Source organism: Capricornis sumatraensis, chromosome 3 (assembly GCF_032405125.1).
Source record: "Capricornis sumatraensis isolate serow.1 chromosome 3, serow.2, whole genome shotgun sequence".
NCBI lineage: Eukaryota > Metazoa > Chordata > Mammalia > Artiodactyla > Bovidae > Capricornis > Capricornis sumatraensis.
Window position 1 is genome coordinate 115,099,560 of NC_091071.1, and position 17,544 is coordinate 115,117,103.

Here is a 17,544-nt window from a genome sequence, read left to right on the forward strand (position 1 = left end):
GCTTCTGCCTGACTATTGGAGTCTTACTGGATATCAGAGATGACCAGCTAAGCTGATGGAATATGGGAGAAGGCTGAGAGGGTGGAATTACAGACTGACTCTCTCTCTTAACTTCTGAGGCAATGTACAGGTCACAATAAGGTCAGTATGGAATATCTTAGAGGATTATTCCTATCCCAGCTTCTCCCACTGAGGTAGATGGTGTGTCCCCAGGGGCACCAGGACAGAAGGACTTTGTTTCTTTGTGAAGATGGAGTTAGCTTATGAAAGAAGATCAGGCAAGGATCATAAAATTCCAAGCATTTCCCTACCAGATTCTCCTGGTGCCTAAGGTTCCTACATTAGAGCTTTACCTTTGAGTTAGGACTTTAAAGATCCTGATAAAAGCAAATCTATGGTCTATGATCTTGATGGATAGACCTTAATTCAGTCACTCATTCAGTGGGCATTTACAATTTTTGGTTCTAAGTCAGACACTATGCTAAGTGCTATAAGATAGTGAATATTTCTCTCAAGTGTCAAAATATAATTGTTAAAAACATGGCTTTCAATCCAAATATAGAATGTACATGTATCACAGATTTTATTCTATGTATCAATAAATGAGAAAACTGGTAAGATGGTGAAACTAGTTCCAAGAGGACTTTAAGAACTTAGATGAATATAGTCCATCAAGAAATGTATTTTTGGAAAAAAAAGGAGGGAGGAAGGAAGGAAGGAGGGGAGGAGAGAAGAAAAGGAAAAGACTGTCAAGTTAGATAAAAACTGGTTAATGTCATACCAGTATGACAATAAATACGGCAATAAAAGCATAACCATTGGAGTTATATTCCTTTGCCAGACAGAAATCTACAGCTAAACTTGTAATTTCACTGCTGTTGTTGTTTAGTTGCTAAGTTATGTCCAACTCTTTTGCAACCCCATGGAATAGCCACACTCTCATCAAATAGCATGAAGCACAACTATAATTTCCCAGAGAATTAATAACCCTTTAGTGGGCTTGTTAAATAAGGCCCTGGTACAACAGTAAAGGACATGCTTTGCTTCCTTTTGATGTTTAAGATGCTGATAAAACTTTCCTAACACAAGAGATACAGAATAACATGCCTAGCCTATCACCCTCTGAGTGGGAAGAGATGGAGGAGAAAGTTTGGGCCTACACGTCAGATCTGGGTGCCAGTCTTATCATCAGTCGTTGTATGACCTTGGGCAAGTCACATCACCTTCAAGCCATGCCTTCTGTCTCTGTTCAATGACATGTTGAACTGTATAGACTCCAGGGACCCCCTTCAGTCCTGATTTTCTGAATCACAACAGATTATGAAGCAATCAGGGAAGTCCCTTTGTCTGTTGTGAGGAAGCGTCATGGCAGATCTTTGGATAACTGAAGAGCAGTGGTGAGTGGGTGAAAGGATGTGGGGAGAGGGTGCAAAAGAGCACTGAAGAGAAAAAGCAAAGAGACAGTTTAAAGGATTTCCCTCTAGGCTCTCACCTTCTCCCAGCCTCTGCTCCCCATCAGTACTCTGCGGTGTCAAAGTGTCAGGAGAGGCCAGGTCATACAGTGAAAAACTGATAGTGAAATCACTATGCCTTAACCCAACCAAAGTTTATTTTTTGCTCATGGAATTCTGGTGAGCAGCTGTCCTCCCTGTGATGACTGAGCAGTTTACACTTGTTCTGTTCTATATCTCTAGGGCTATGGGTATAGCTGTTATAGCTTTATGGAGTATCCTGAGTCACTGTGGTGGAGCCAAAGACTGCATGAAACATTCACACCAAATTTTTTTTAATTAATTAATTTTTTAAATGGAAGGATAATTGCTTTACAGAATTTTGCTATTTTCTGTCAAACCTCAACATGAATGAGCCATGATACAGGTATACATATATCCCCTCCCTTTTGAAACTCCCTCTGATCTCCCTCCCCATCCCACCCCTCTAGGTTGATACAGAGCCCCAGTTTGAGATTCTTGAGCCATACAGCTATTTTTACAATATCAGACCACCTGACCTGCCTCTTGAGAAACCTATATGCAGGTCTGGAAGCAACAGTTAGAACTGGTCATGGAACAACAGACTGGTTCCAAATAGAAAAAGGAGTGCATCAAGGCTGTATATTGTCACCCTGCTTGTTTAACTTAGATGCAGAGTACATCGTGAGAAACGCTGGGCTGAAAGAAGCAAAAGCTAGAATAAAGATTGCCAGGAGAAATATCAATAACCTCTGATATGCAGATGACACCACTCTTATGGCAGAAAGTGAAGAGGAGCTAAAAAGCCTCTTGATGAAGTGAAAGAGAAGAGTGAAAAAGTTGGCTTAAAGCTCAACATTCAGAAAATGAAGATCATGGCATCTGGTCCCATCACTTCATGGGAAATAGATAGGGAAACAGTGGAAACAGTGTCAGACTTTATTTTTTTGGGCTCCAAAGTCACTGCAGATAGTGACTGCAGCCATGAAATTAAAAAGTGCTTACTCCTTGGAAGAAAAGTTATGACCAATCTAGGTAGCATGTTGAAAAGCAGAGACATTACTTTGCCAATAAAGGTCCGTCTAGTCAAGGCTATGGTTTTTCCAGTGGTTATGTATGGATGTGAGAGTTGGACTGTGAAGAAAACTGAGCACCGAAGAATTGATGCATTTCAACTGTGGTGTTGGAGAAGACTCTTGAGAGTCCCTTGGACTGCAAGGAGATCCAACCAGTCCATTCTGAAGGAGATCAGTCCTGGGTATTCTTTGGAAGAAATGATGCTAAAGCTGAAACTCCAGTACTTTGGCCACCTCATGTGAAGAGTTGATTCATTGGAAAAGACTCTGATGCTGGGAGGGATTGGGGGCAGGAGGAGAAGGGGATAACAGAGGATGAAATGGCTGGATGGCATCACTGACTCGATGGACGTGAGTTTGAGTGAACTCCGGGAAATGGTGATGGACAGGGAGGCCTGGCGTGCTGCGATTCATGGGGTCGCAAAGAGTCAGACACGACTGAACAACTGAACTGAACTGAACTGACTGAATGTAAGTTTCCATGTTACTCTGCATACATCTCACCCTCCCATCCCTTCTCCCCATATCCATAAGTCTATTCTCTATGTCTGTTTCTCCATTGTTGCTCTGTAAATAAATTCTTCAGTACCATTTTTCTAGATTCTGTATATGTGTTAGAATAGAGTATTTATCTTTCTCTTTCTGACTCCACTCTCTATAGGTTCTGGGTTCATCCACCTCATTAGAACTGACTTAAATGCATTCCTCTTTATGGCTGATATTCCATTTTGTCTATATACCACAGCTTCTTTATCCATTCATCTGTCTATGGACATCTAGGTTGCTTCCATGTTCTACCTATTGTAAATAGTGCTGCAATGAACAATGGGATACATGTGTCTCTTTCAATTTTGGTTTCCTCAGGATATATGCCTAGGGGTGAGATTGCTGGGTCATATGGTGGTTTTATTCCTAGTTTTTTAAGGATTCTCCATACCATCTTCCATAGTGGCTGTATCAATTTACATTCCTACCAGTAGTGCAAGAGTGTTCCCTTTTCTCCACACCCTCTCCAGCATGTATTGTTTGTGGACTTTTTGATGAGGGCCATTCTGACCAGTGTGAGGTGATATCTCATTGCAGTTTTGATTTGCATTTCTCTAATAATGAGCGATGCTAAGCATCTTTTCATGTGTTTGTTAGCCATCTGTATGTCTTCTTTGAGGAAATGTCTGTTTAGGTCTTTTTCCCACTTTTTGATTGGGTTTTTTGTTTTGCTGGTATTGAGTTGTATGAGCTGCTTGTATATTTTGGAAATTAATCCTTTGTCAGTTGTTTCATTTGCTATTATTTCTCCCATTCTGAGGGTTGTCTTTTTACCTTGCTAATAGTTTCCTTTCCTATGCAAAAGCTTTTAAGTTTAATCACATCCCATTTGCTTACTTTTGTTTTTACTCTAGGAGGTGGGTCATAGAGGATCTTGCTTTGATTTGTGTCATGGAGTGTTCTGCCTATGTTTTCCTCTAAGAGTTTTATAGATTCTGGTCTTACATTTAGATCTTACTTTAAGATTAAAATCCATTTTGAGTTTATCTTTGTGTATGGTGTTAGAAAGTGTTCTTATTTCATTCTTTTATATGTAGCTGTCCAGTTTTCCCAGCACCATTTATTGAAGAAGCTGTCTTGGCCCCATTGTATATTCTTGCCTGCTTTGTCAAAAATAAGGTACCCATAGGTGCACGGGTTTATTTCTGGGCTTTCTATCTTGTTCCATTGGTCTATATTTCTGTTTTTGTACCAGTGCCATACTGTCTTGATACTAGTAGCTTTATAGTATAACCTGAAGTCAGGTAGCTTGATTCCTCCAGCTCCATTCTTCTTTCTCAAGACTACTTTGGCTATTTGGGTTCTTTTGTGTTTCCATATGAATTGTGAAATTTTTTGTTCTAGTTCTGTGAAAAATGCCATTGGTAATCTGATAGGGATTGCATTAAATCTGTAGATTGCATTTGGTAGTATAGTCATTTTCACAGTACTGATTCTTCCTACCTAGGAACATGGAATATCTCTCCATTTGTCACATTTGATTTCTTTCATTAGTGTCTTATAATTTTCTGTGTACAGTTCTTTTGTCTCCTTAGGGAAGTTTATTCCTAGACATTTAATTCTTTTTGTTGTAATGGTGAATGGGATTGATTCCTTGATTGTTCTGATTTTTCATGATTAATATATAGAAATGCAAGCGTTTTCTGTGTATTGATTTTGTATCCTCCAACTTTTCTAAATTCACTGATTAGCTCTAGTAATTTTCTGATACTATCTTTAGGGTTTTCTATGTACAGTATCATGTCATCTGCAATCAGTGAGAGCTTTATTTCTTCTTTTCTGATCTGGATTCCTTTTATTTCTTTCTCTTCTCTGATTGCTGTAGTTAGGGCGTCTAGAACTATGTTGAATAAATAGCTGCAAAAGTGGACACCCTTGTCTTATTCCTGATCTTAGGGGGAATGCTTTCAGTTTTTCACCGTTGAGAATAATGTTTGCTGTAGGCTTATCATATATGGCCTTTACTATGTTGAGGTAGGTTCCTTCTATGCCCATTTTTTGAAGAGTTTTAATCATAAATATGTGCTGAATTTTGTCAAAGGCTTTTCCTGCATATATTGAGATGATCATATGCTTTTTATCTTTCAATTTGTTAATATGGTGTATCACATGGATTGATTTGCATATATTGATGAATCCTTGCATCCTGGAATAAAACCAACTTGACCATGGTGTATGAGCTTTTTGATGTGTTGCTGAATTCTGTTTGCTAAAATTTTGTTGACGATTTTTGCATCCATGTTCATCAGTGATATTGGCCTGTAGTTTTCTTTTTGTGTGTCATCTTTGTTTGATTTTGGTATCAGGGTGATGATGGTCTCGTAGAATGAGTTTGGAAGTGTTTGTTCCTCTACAATTTTTTGAGTTTTAGAAGGATAGGCATTAGCTCTTCTCTAAATGTTCAATAGAATTCTCCTGTGAAGACATATGGTCCTGGAATTTTGTTTTTTTGGAAGATTTTTGATCACAGCTCAATTTCAGTGCTTATAATTAGGTCATTTCCTGGTTCAGTCTTGGAAGATTGAACTTTTCTAAGAATCTGTCCATTTCTTCCAGGTTATCTATTTTATTGCCATATAGTTGTTCATAATAGTCTCATAATCCTTTGTATTTCTGCATTGTCTGTTGTAACCTCTCCTTTTTCATTTCTAATTTTGTGGATTTGATTCTTCTCTCTTTTTTTCTTGATGAGTCTGGCTAAGGATTTGTCAATTTTTATCTTCTCAAAGAACCAGCTTTTAGTTTTATTAGTCTTTACTATTGTTTCTTTCATTTCTTTTTCATTTATTTCTGCTCGGATCTTTATGATTTCTTTCCTTCTACTAATTTTGGGGCTTTTTTCTTCAACTTTTTCCAGTTGCTTTAGGTGTAAAGTTAAGTTGTCTATTTGATGTTTTTCTTGTTTCTTGAGATAGGCTTGTATTGCTATAAACTTCCCTCTTAGGACTGCTTTTGCTGCAAAGCATAGGTTTTGAGTTGTATTGTTTTCATTGTCATTTGTTTCTAGAAATTTTTTTTATTTCCCTTTTGATTTCTTCAGTAACCTATTGGTTATTTAGAAACGTGTTGCTTAATCTCCATGTGTTTGTGTTTCTTACAATTTTTTTTCTTGCAATTGATATCTAGTCTCATAATATTGTGGTTGGAGAAGATGCTTGATACAATTTCAATTTTCTTAAATTTACTGAGATTTGATTTGTGACCCAAGATGTGGTCTATCCTGGAGAATGTTCCATGTGCACTTGAGAAGACAATGTATTTTTCTGCATTTGGATGGAATGTCCTAAAGATATCAATGAGATCCATTTCATCTAATGTATCATTTAAGACTTGTGTTTCCTTATTAATTTTCTGTTTTGATGATCTGTCCATTGGTGTGAGCGGGGTGTTAAAGTCTCCTACTATTATTGAGTTACTGTCAATTTCTCCTTTTATGTCTGTTAGTGTTTGTCTTATGTATTGAGGGGTTTCTATGTTCGGTGCATAGATATTTACAATTGTTATGTCTTCCTCTTGGATTGATCCTTAATCATTATGTAGTGTCCTTCCTTATCTCTTGTAATATTATATATTTTAAGGTCTATTTTGCCTTATATCAGAATTGCTACTCCAGCTTTCTTTTGCTTCCCATTTGCATGGAATATATTTTTCCATCCTTTCACTTTCAGTCTATATGTGTCTTGAGGTCTGAAATACAAACCAATACAGTGTTGTAAAGTAAAATAAAGTAAAATAAATAAATAAATAAATAAAGTAATTATTGATATATATGTTCCTATTGCTATTTTCTAATTGTTTGGACTTGATTTTGTAGATCTTTTTTCTTATGTTGTATTTCTTAACTATTTAAGTCTGTTTAAAATTTGTCATAAAGCAGGTTTGGTGGTACTGAATTCTCTTAACTTTTGCTTGTATGAAAAGCTTTTTATTTCTCCATCAATTTTGGGTGAGATCCTTGCTGAGTACTGTAATCTTGGTTGTAGATTTTTCCCTTTCAGTACTTTAAATATATCCTGCCTTTCCCTTCTGGCCTGAAGAGTTTCTGCTGAAAGATCAGCTGTTAAGCATATGGGGTTTCCCTTGTATGTCACTTGTTGCTTCTCCCTTGATGCTTTTCATATTCTTTCTTTGTGTTTAGTCTTTCTTAGTTCAATTAGTATGTGTCTTGGCATGTTTCTCCTTGAGTTGATCCTGTATGGGACTCTTTGTGCCTCTTGGATTTGATTGGCTATTTCCTTTTCTGTGCTGGGGAAATTTTCAACTATAATCCCTTCAAAAATTTTCTCATATCCTTTCTTTTTTTCATCTTCTTCTGGGACCCCTATAATTCTAATGTTGGTGTGTTTTATATTGTCCCAGAGGACTCTGTCATCAGGCCTTTTCATTCTTTTTCTTTATTCTGTGCTTCAGAAGTTATTATCACCATTTTATCTTCCAGCTCACTGATTCATTCTTCTGCTTCAGATATTCTGCTATTAATTCCTTCTAGAGTATTTTTAATTTCAGTAATTGTGTTGTTTGTCTCTGTATGTTTATTCTTTAATTCTTCTAGGTCTTTGTTAATTGATTCTTGCATTTTCTCCATTTTGTTTTCAAGGTTTTTGATAATCTTTACTATCATTATCCTGAATTCTTTTTCAGGTAATTTTCCTATTTCTTCTTCATTTATTTGGACTTCTGTGTTCCTAGTTTTTTCCCTCATTTGTGCAGTATTTCTCTGCCTTTTCTTTTTTTTTCAAATTATTGTTTGAGGTCTCCTTTTCCAAAACTTAAAAGAAAGTTGAATTCTTTCCTTGAAGAAGGTTGAATCCTTTCTTGCTTTTGCTTTCTGCCCTCCTAAGATTGGCCCAATGGTTTGTGTGAGCTTTGTACAGGGTGAAATTTGTGCTGAGTTTTTGCTTGTTTGTTTTTCCTCTGATGGGCAAGACTGAGTGAGGTGGTACTCCTGTCTGCTGATAACTGGGTTAGTGTTTTTGTTTTGTTTGTTGTTTAGATTAGGCATCCTGCACAGGATGCTACTGGTGGTTGGGTGATGCCAGGTCTTGTCCTCAAGTGGTTTCCTTTGTGTGAATTCTCACTATTTGATACTCCCTAGGGTTAGTTCTCTGGTAGTCTAGGATCTTAGAGTCAGTGCTCCCACTCCAAAGGCTCAGGGTTTGATCTCTGGTCAGGAATGAAGATTCCACAAGTGGTTTGCTATGGCATCAAGGGAGAGTAAAACAAATATCCAAAAATGAGAAGCCAAAGATGGACCCCAGACAAATGGCAGTTACAAAATCAGGCAAATAATTTAAATAATGGAATATATACATATACATAAATAAATGGGGAAACAGTGGAAACAATGGCTGACTCTATTTTTCTGGGCTCCAAAATCACTGCAGATGGTGATTGCAGCCATGAAATTAAAAGACACTTACTCCTTGGAAGGAAAGTTATGAACAACCTAAATAGCATATTAAAAAGAAGAGACATTACTTTGCCAACAAAGGTCCGTCTAATCAAGGCTATGGTTTTTCCAGTGGTCACGTATGGATGTGAGAGTTGGACTATAAAGAAAGCTGAGTGCCAAAGAATTGATGCTTTCGAACTGTGATGTGGGAGAAGACTCTTGAGAGTCCCTTGGACTGCAAGTAGATCCAACCAGTCCATTCTGAAGGAGATCAGTCCTGAGTGTTCATTAGAAGGACTGATGTTGAAGCTGAAACTCCAATACTTTGGCCACCTGATATGAAGAGTTGACTCATTGGAAAAGACCCTGATGCTGGGAAAGATTGAGGGCAGGAGGAGAAGGGGATGACAGAGGATGAGATGGTTGGATGGCATTGACTCAATGGACATGGGTTTGGGTGAACTCCAGGAGTTGGTGATGGACAGGGAGGCCTGGCGTGCTGCAATTCATGGGGTCACAAAGAGTCAGACATGACTGAGTGACTGAACTGAACTGAATACACTCATGAGCAAAGTGAAAACAGTCCAACAAAAATAAAGTACAATAGATTGATCTGGTGAACAAAGGAAATCAAAAATTATATTTACCAGTTAAGAACAAAACTAACTTAAGCACAACCTGGAAAACAAAACTAAAGCAAAGTGCCAAGTGGGGAATAAAGCAATGAAAACAAAACTAACAAATATGTTGAGAGGAAAAGAAAGAAAGACTAGATATACAAAGTTAAATAGAGGTAGATAACAGAGATTTATATACATTAAAGATTAACTGCAAGGAGAAAGGAACAGTAGGAAAGGCAAATGAAGGAATAACTGTACAAAAAATATAATAGGTTTTAAAAGTTAAAAATTAAAATTATAAAAAAAGAGAAATAATGGAAGTAGAAAGAAAAAAAGGAGGAAAAAAGGAAAACTCCACAGAACTGCAAAAGCCCAACGTAGAAGCAGAGATCTATAACAATAGAAAGTGTGACTGAATATACACATATACACCCATAAGCAAAATCAAAACAGTCCAACAAAAATTAAGCACAATAGATTGGCCTGGGGAACAAAGGAAACCAAAAATTATATCTATCAGAACAAAACTAATTAAAGCATAAACTGGAAAATAAAACTAAAGCAAGGTGCCAATTGGGGAATAAAGCAATGAAAATAAAACTAACAAATATGTTAAAAAGAAAGGAGAGAAAGAAAATAAAGAAAGAATAGTACATAAAGTTAAATAGAGGTAGAGAAAGAAGATTTATACACGTTAAAGATTAACTGAAAAGGGAAAAGAACAGTAGGAAAAGCAAACAAAGGAATAAATGTAGGTAGATATATTCCTAAGTATTTTATTCTTTTTGTTGCAATGGTGAATGGAATTGTTTCCTTAATTTCTCTTTCTATTTTCTCACTATTAGTATATAGGAATGCAAGGGATTTCTGTGTGTTGATTTTATATACTGCAACTTTACTATATTCATTGATTAGCTCTAGTAATTTTCTGGTGGAGTCTTTGCTAAGCTACTGCTAAGTCACTTCAGTCATATCTGACTCTGTGCGACCCCATAGACAGCAGCCCACAAGGCTCCACCGTCCCTGGGATTCTCCAGGCAAGAACACTGGAGTGGGGTGCCATTTCCTTCTCCAATGCGTGAAAGTGAAGTCGCTCAATCATGTCCAACCCCTAGCGACCCCATGGACTGCAGCCTACCAGGCTCCTCCATCCATGGGATTTTCCAGGCAAGAGTACTGGAGTAGGATACCATTACCTTCTTTAGGGTTTTCTATGTGGAGGATCATGTCATCTGCAAACAGTGAGAGTTTTACTTCTTCTTTTCCAATTTGGATTCCTTTTATTTCTTTTTCTGCTCTGATTGCTGTGGCCAAAACTTCCAGAACTATGTTGAATAGTAGTGGTGAAATTGGGCACCCTTGTCTTGTTCCTGACTTTAGGGGAAATGCTTTCAAGTCTTCACCATTGAGGATAATGTTTGCTGTGGGTTTGTCATATATAGCTTTTATTATGTTGAGGAATGTTCCTTCTATTCCTGCTTTCTGGAGAGTTTTTATCATAAATGGATGTTGAATTTTGTCAAAGGTTTTCTCTGCATCTATTGAGATAATCATATGGCTTTTCTTTTTCTATTGTTAGTGTGGTGTATTACATTGATTGATTTGTGGATATTGAAGAATCCTTGCATCCCTGGGATAAAGCTCACTTGGCAATGGTGTATGATCTTTTTAATGTGTTGCTGGATTCTGATTGCTAGAATTTTGTTAAGAATTTTTTCATCTATGTTCATCAGTGATGTTGGCCTGTAGTTTTCTTTTTTTGTGGCATCTTCGTCAGAAATATACCATGTTCATGGATCAGAAGAATCAATATAGTGAAAATGAGTATACTACCCAAAGCAATCTATAGATTCAGTGCAATCCCTGTCAAGCTACCAACGGTATTTTTCACAGAGCTAGAACAAATAATTTCACAGTTTGTATGGAAATACGAAAAACCTCGAATAGCCAAAGCAATCTTGAGAAAGAAGAATGAAACTGGAGGAATCAACCTGTCTGACTTCAGGCTCTACTACAAAGCCACAGTGATTAAGACAGTATGGTACTGGCACAAAGACAGAAATATAGATCAATGGAACAAAATAGAAAGCCCAGAGATAAACCCATGCACCTATGGACATCTTATCTTTGACAAAGGAGGCAAGAATATACAATGGAGAAAAGACAATCTCTTTAACAAGTGGTGCTGGGAAAACTGGTCAACCACTTGTAAAAGGATGAAACTAGAACACTTTCTAATATCATACACAAAAAATAAACTCAAAATGGATTAAAGATCTAAATGTAAGACCAGAAACTATAAAACTCTTAGAGGAGAACATAGGCAAAACACTCTCCAACATAAATCACAGCAGGATCCTCTATGACCCACCTTCCAGAATACTGGAAACAAAAGCAAAACTAAACAAATGGGACCTAATTAAAATGAAAAGCTTCTGCACAACAAAAGAAACTATAAGCAAGGTGAAAAGACAGCCTTCAGAATGGGAGAAAATAATAGCAAATGAAACAACTGACAAACAACTAATCTCAAAAATATACAAGCAACTCCTGGAGCTCAATTCCAGAAAAACAAACGACCCAATCAAAAAATGGGCCAAAGAACTAAATAGACATTTCTCCAAAGAAGACATACAGATGGCTAACAAACACATGTAAAGATGCTCAACATCACTCATTATCAGATAGATGCAAACCAAAACCAAAATGAGGTACCATTTCACACCAGTCAGAATGGCTGTGATCCAAAAGTCTACAAGCAATAAATGCTGGAGAGGGTGTGGAGAAAAGGGAACCCTCTTACACTGTTGGTAGGAATGCAAACTAGTACAGCCACTATGGAGAACAGTGTGGTGATTCCTTAAAAAACTGGAAATAGTACTGCCTTATGACCCAGCAATCCCACTGCTGGGCATACACACTGAAGATACCAGAATTGAAAGAGACACGTGTACCCCAATGTTCACTGCAGCACTGTTCATAATAGCCAGGACATGGAGGCAACCTAGATGTCTATCAGCAGATGAATGGATAAGAAAGCTGTGGTACATATACACAATGGAGTATTACCCAGCCATTAAAAACAATACATCTGAATCAGTTCTAATGAGGTGGATGAAACTGGAGCTGATTATACAGAGTGAAGTAAGCCAGAAAGAAAAACACCAATACAGTATACTAACACATATATATGGAATTTAGAAAGATGGTAATGATAATCCTGTATGTGAGACAGCAAGAGACACAGATGTATAGAACAGTCTTTTGGACTCTGTGGGAGACGGAGAAGGTGGGATGATTTGGGAGAATGGCATTGAAACTTGTATAATATCATATAAGAAACAAATCACCAGTCTAGGTTTGATGCAGGATACAGGATGCTTGGGGCTGGTGCACTGGGATGACCCAGAGGGATGGTACAGGGAGGGAGGTGGGAGGGGGGTTCAGGATTGGAAACACGTGTACACCCATGGTGGATTCATGTTGATGTATGGCAAAACCAATACAATATTATAAAGTAATTAGCCTCCAATTAAAATAAATAAATTTAAATTTAAAAAATAAAAAAGGAATAAATGTAGAAAAAAATAATAATAGGTTTAAAAAATTAAAATTAAAAAAATAGAAAAGAGAAAAAAAGAGGAAAACTCCACAGAACTGTAAAAAATTAAAAAGCCCATCATAGAGGCAGAGTTTTATAACAACAATAAAATATGTGACTGAGGAGAAAGAAAAAAAAAAAAAGCTCAAAAGCTTAATTGGATTTCTTAGTGCCAATAAAATCAACATCTACAACAGAGGGGGAGAAAGGGGAAAAAAAGAAAAAAATCCAAAATAATCTACAGAACAAGTCAAAAAATAATAATAAATGTTTTTCTTGAGTCACTGCTCTCAGAGAGTCCTTTCTTGCGCTGGGAATCACAGTCCACCTTACCTTCCTGGGATGCCCTCCAACACTGTACTGATCTCTGGACCTGCTGTGGGGGCTGCTCAGGTTCTAATTGGGTCCTACTCCTGTGTGTTCTTGCCTCCAATGTCCACAGCTATCAGAGCTAGTGCGTTTTCTTTTGTGGGAGCTCTCAATGGCCTTTTATATATTCCGTAGACACAGAGTCTGCTTAGTTGACCGTGTGGATTTAATCTGCAGCCTGTACAGCTGGTGGGGAGGTTTTGGGTCTTCTTCCTTAGCCACACTGCCCCTGGGTTTCAATTGTGGTTTTATTTCCACCTCTACGTGTGGGTCGTCCACTGGGGTTTAGCTCCTGAGGCTGCCCTGGAAGGCTTGGGTTTGCCCCCTGTGAGGGCCAGGTGTGGAAGTGATGCAGCTTCTTGGGTCACAGGTGTCTGGCAGCACCAGTTACTCAGTGGGGTTGGTGGCTAGGGCAGCAGGAAAAATAGTGTTTTTGAAGGGTTTGGCAACCCGTATTGGCCAATATGCTCCAGTATTCTTGCCTGGAGAATCCCTTCTCTGACAGAAGCCTGGCAGGCTACCGTCTACAGGTTGCAAAGAGTCGGACAGGACTGAAGCGACCCTGCGCTCATAAACACAAGACTTTTTTTTTTTTGCCTGTGGCAGCTCTGCCCCAGTGAGAGTTGAGCGTGAAGGTGGTGCAGCTGCTTGGCTTGCAAGGACCCTGGTGGCACCAAGTGTTCAGGGACACAAACTGCCTCCGTGGCAGAAGTTATGGCCCTATCAGAGTCTTTTTTCAAGCCTCTTGTAGCTGGCAATCAGAAGGCCTCTTTGGCCAGTCTTTCTCCGCAGCTCTGCCCATTCAGGCACTTAGAGGGATCCCTTACCTGGGGTTCTTCTCTGTTGTTCAGTGCATCAGGCACATAGAGGGGCCCCCCCTGACTGGGGTCCTACTGTGTAGATCAGTGCATCAGGCACTTAAAGAGGCACCCTGGGTGGGATCCTACTGTGTAGTTCAGTGCATCAGGCATTTGATGGGCCAGCCTCTTTATTGTTCAGCTGCCAATGCTGGTGTGTAGAGAGAGAGGCTATGGTGATGGCTCCACCCACTACGCATGACTCAGCAGTATCACCTTGCTTCCATGGCTGCCTGGCTTTCTACCACAGGCATTTCCCACCATGCTCTCCTCCCTCACATCCCCTCGATCCATCTCTCTGCAGTCAACAGCAGCTCTCTCACTGGGATTGCTCTACAATCCCTAAACTCCAGCTCCCAGCTGCTGTCCCTTCCAGGAGACCCGTGTTCCTGCCTGGCATATGTATAGCTGCGGCAAGGACTGATTCTCATTCCATTAAGGTTGTCACAAATCAACTGTTTCACTCTCAGCCTTAAATGTTTCTCCTCTGACTCAGACACTTGCCCCACTGTGGGGATCAGACCCCTGCTACCTTCCCGCTGAGGGTAGGTCCAGTCCTGCTAATACTCCTGTTCTTTCCCCTAGTTCCTTCTTTCTACTGAGTTTTGTGTGGTTCTATATATCCTTTTCCACTGGTCAGGTCCTCCTGTCTGCTCTCACCTGGTGTTCTGCATGTGCTTCTGTGTCTGAAGGTGTATTTGTGATGTATCTGTGAAGGGAGATGTACTCCGCATCCACCTACTCCTCCACCATCTTATACCTTCACATCAGCTTTTAACTACATGTAATTTGTACTCATGGGCCGTTAGTCAGAACTAGTATTATGGCTCCATGTAAATCAACAACACTAAGTAGTAAATGCCCCACGGGCCTTGAAAAAAGAGAAGACCAGGTACTTGTGAGTCCTGACCCAGAAAGGATCCAGCTCCTGTAATGACTGAGGGCCTTTTGAGTATTCAGAGTATCCCCATCCACTGTCTGACTCTAGGACATCAGCTGGAGTAAGGAAGAGTTCAGCCAGACACCAGCACATTCTGTCCAGTCAACAGTCAACATCTGAGGGTATCTTCAAGTTTCCAAGCCACTTCTCTGAGTTATTAGATCAATATGGACTTTGTGTCCCCAGAAGCCAAAGCAACATTCTTGCTCTCCCAGTGAGCTGTGGTCTGAGGTTTCTGCCTGGATCATTGCCAAAGCCCACTTCCCTGTGTTCTGGAGGAAAGAAAGTTCTTCTCAAAAGAGAAATGGATTTTATCTGCTCCCTTGTGTCATCTCTTGTTGTCCCTCCTAAGTGACCTTGATTGTTTCGGAGCCTAGATTCTTCTGTCTCTGAAAGTTCTTGGGTAGTGGGAGTTGGTGTTAGTTTTTCTGTACCTAACACCTGGGCTGAGCAAACACTTGAGGATGGTGCTGTGTGCTGACACATGCACACTCGTGCTCAGAGCACTATAGGGATATTGACCTACAGGACCACACATCATGCTGAGACATGAGGAGGGGCTTGTGTAAATAGGCAGACCCATGAGAGTCTATGACCCTTTCCCAACCACAGTTACCAATTTCTTTTGGTCATTTTCTCTCTCAACTTGTTCCAAATAATATTTGAGTTTTCATAGAGATACACAGGGCTTCCCAGGTGATGTAATGGTAAATAACCCATCTGTATAAGAGATACAGCTTTGGTCCCTGGGTCAGGAAGGTGCCCTGGAAGAGGACATAGCAACCCACTTTTGCCTGGAGAATCCCATGGATGGAGGAGCCTGGTGAGTTACAGTCCATGGGGTAGCTAAGAGTTGGACACGACTGAGTGGCTTCACTTTCACTTTTCACTTTCATGCATTGGAGAAGGAAATGGCAACCCACTCCAGTACTCTTGCCTGGAGAATCCTAGGGATGGAGGAGCCTGGTGGGCTGCCGTCTATGGGGTCTCACAGAGTCGGACACGACTGAAGTGACTTAGCAACAGCAGCAGCAGCAGCACGTATGCAGAGATACCCAGACAACTTAAAAATTGAAAATTAACATAATGAGGGAGTCACATCATTATACAAAACAGAACTCAGGTCGCTATAGGTTAAAATTGTTAACCTTGTGCTGGTGGCAGAGTCGCTGGGAGGGAGCCCAGTTCCTGGTGCTGCAGGCAGCCTAGCCTGTGCTCAGGCTTCAAATAGAAGGTTTGGGAGGTGGTACTTGGTGTCTCTGAGGAAACACTAGCCCATACACACAGGGTAAGTGATGGTTGTGCTTCTGCACTGCACCTGTACTTGGAGGCTGCAGCAAGGATTTGAAGCATGAATTTCAGCTATGCCACTAAATTCCTGCATCACTTCTCTGAACCTCAACTTTTTCATCTGTAAAATGGGCATAAGGACAGTTCCCCTGAAGGGTTTTATGAAGAATTTCTATCAATCTCTTGGTGACGCACCTGGCTAGTTTCTCTCACCAGTGTTAGAACTCCAAAAGATTGTAGCTATGCATTCCCAGAAGAGTGGTCTCTCCCAGGTCAGAGTCAGGCTGTTCACCACTTTGGTCTGGGAGCTCCGCAAGGAAGGGAGCCCCACATAATGGGTAGCTATGGTTATTATCAGGCTCCCCAGGTGGCGCTAGTGGTAAAGAATCTGCCTGCCAATGCAGGAGACATACAGACTCTGGTTCAGTCCCTGGGCCAGGAAGATCCCCTGGAGGAGGGCATGGCAACCCATTCCAGAATTCTTGCCTGGAGAATCCCATGGACAGAGGAGCCTGTCAGACTACAGTCCATGGGGTCACAAGAGTCAGACATGACTGAAGGGACTCAGAACGCATGCATTCAGTGTTATTATCATAGCTAATATTATTATCATTGTTGCATTGTTGCTTCCAGGAGGAAACAAATTAGGAACTCTAGAGCTCTTATGACATGTGTGAAGCCTCAGCAAGCCCCATCTGGTAATGTTTGTTCCTTATCTGTGTGTCTTCCTGCCTCCTTCAGTGGACTAGAAGTTCCCTAAGGCCAGTCACTGTGTCTAACACAGCCTACCTCTCTCACAGGGGATGGTGAATAGAAGACAAGCTGAAGTATCTGGGAACCACAGGTAGAGGAAGAATCTTAACTCTCCCTTCCATGAGCTTCAAGAGATATTCTGTTTGCAGATTATTTAGCAGGAAATATTAGCTATACTATTTATCAATGAACTGGGGCATTTTAAAGAGCAAAAGGGGACATTATTAGAAATCACTGAATACTTACCATCATCTTCAGCAGGACTTTGCTGAGTCTGGGAGTCTTTGCAGGACTCAAGGAGGTCTTGACAGACACAAGGAGGTCTTCACAGAAACAATCAGAAAATCCTCTGACTCAGCACCTGCTGGTGAAGGCATGTTCGATGTCTTTGCAGTTCAGTTCAGTTCAGTCGCTCAGTTGTGTCCGACTCCTGGCAACCCTAACCATCTCATCCTCTCTCGTCCCCTTCTCCTCCTGCCTTTAATCTTTCCTAGCATCAGAGTCTTTTCCAATGAGTCAGTTCTTTCTTTGCATCAGGTCGCCAAAGTATTGCAGCTTCAGCTTTAACATCAGTCCTTCCAATGAATATTCATGACTGATTTCCTTTAGGATGGACTGGTTGGATCTC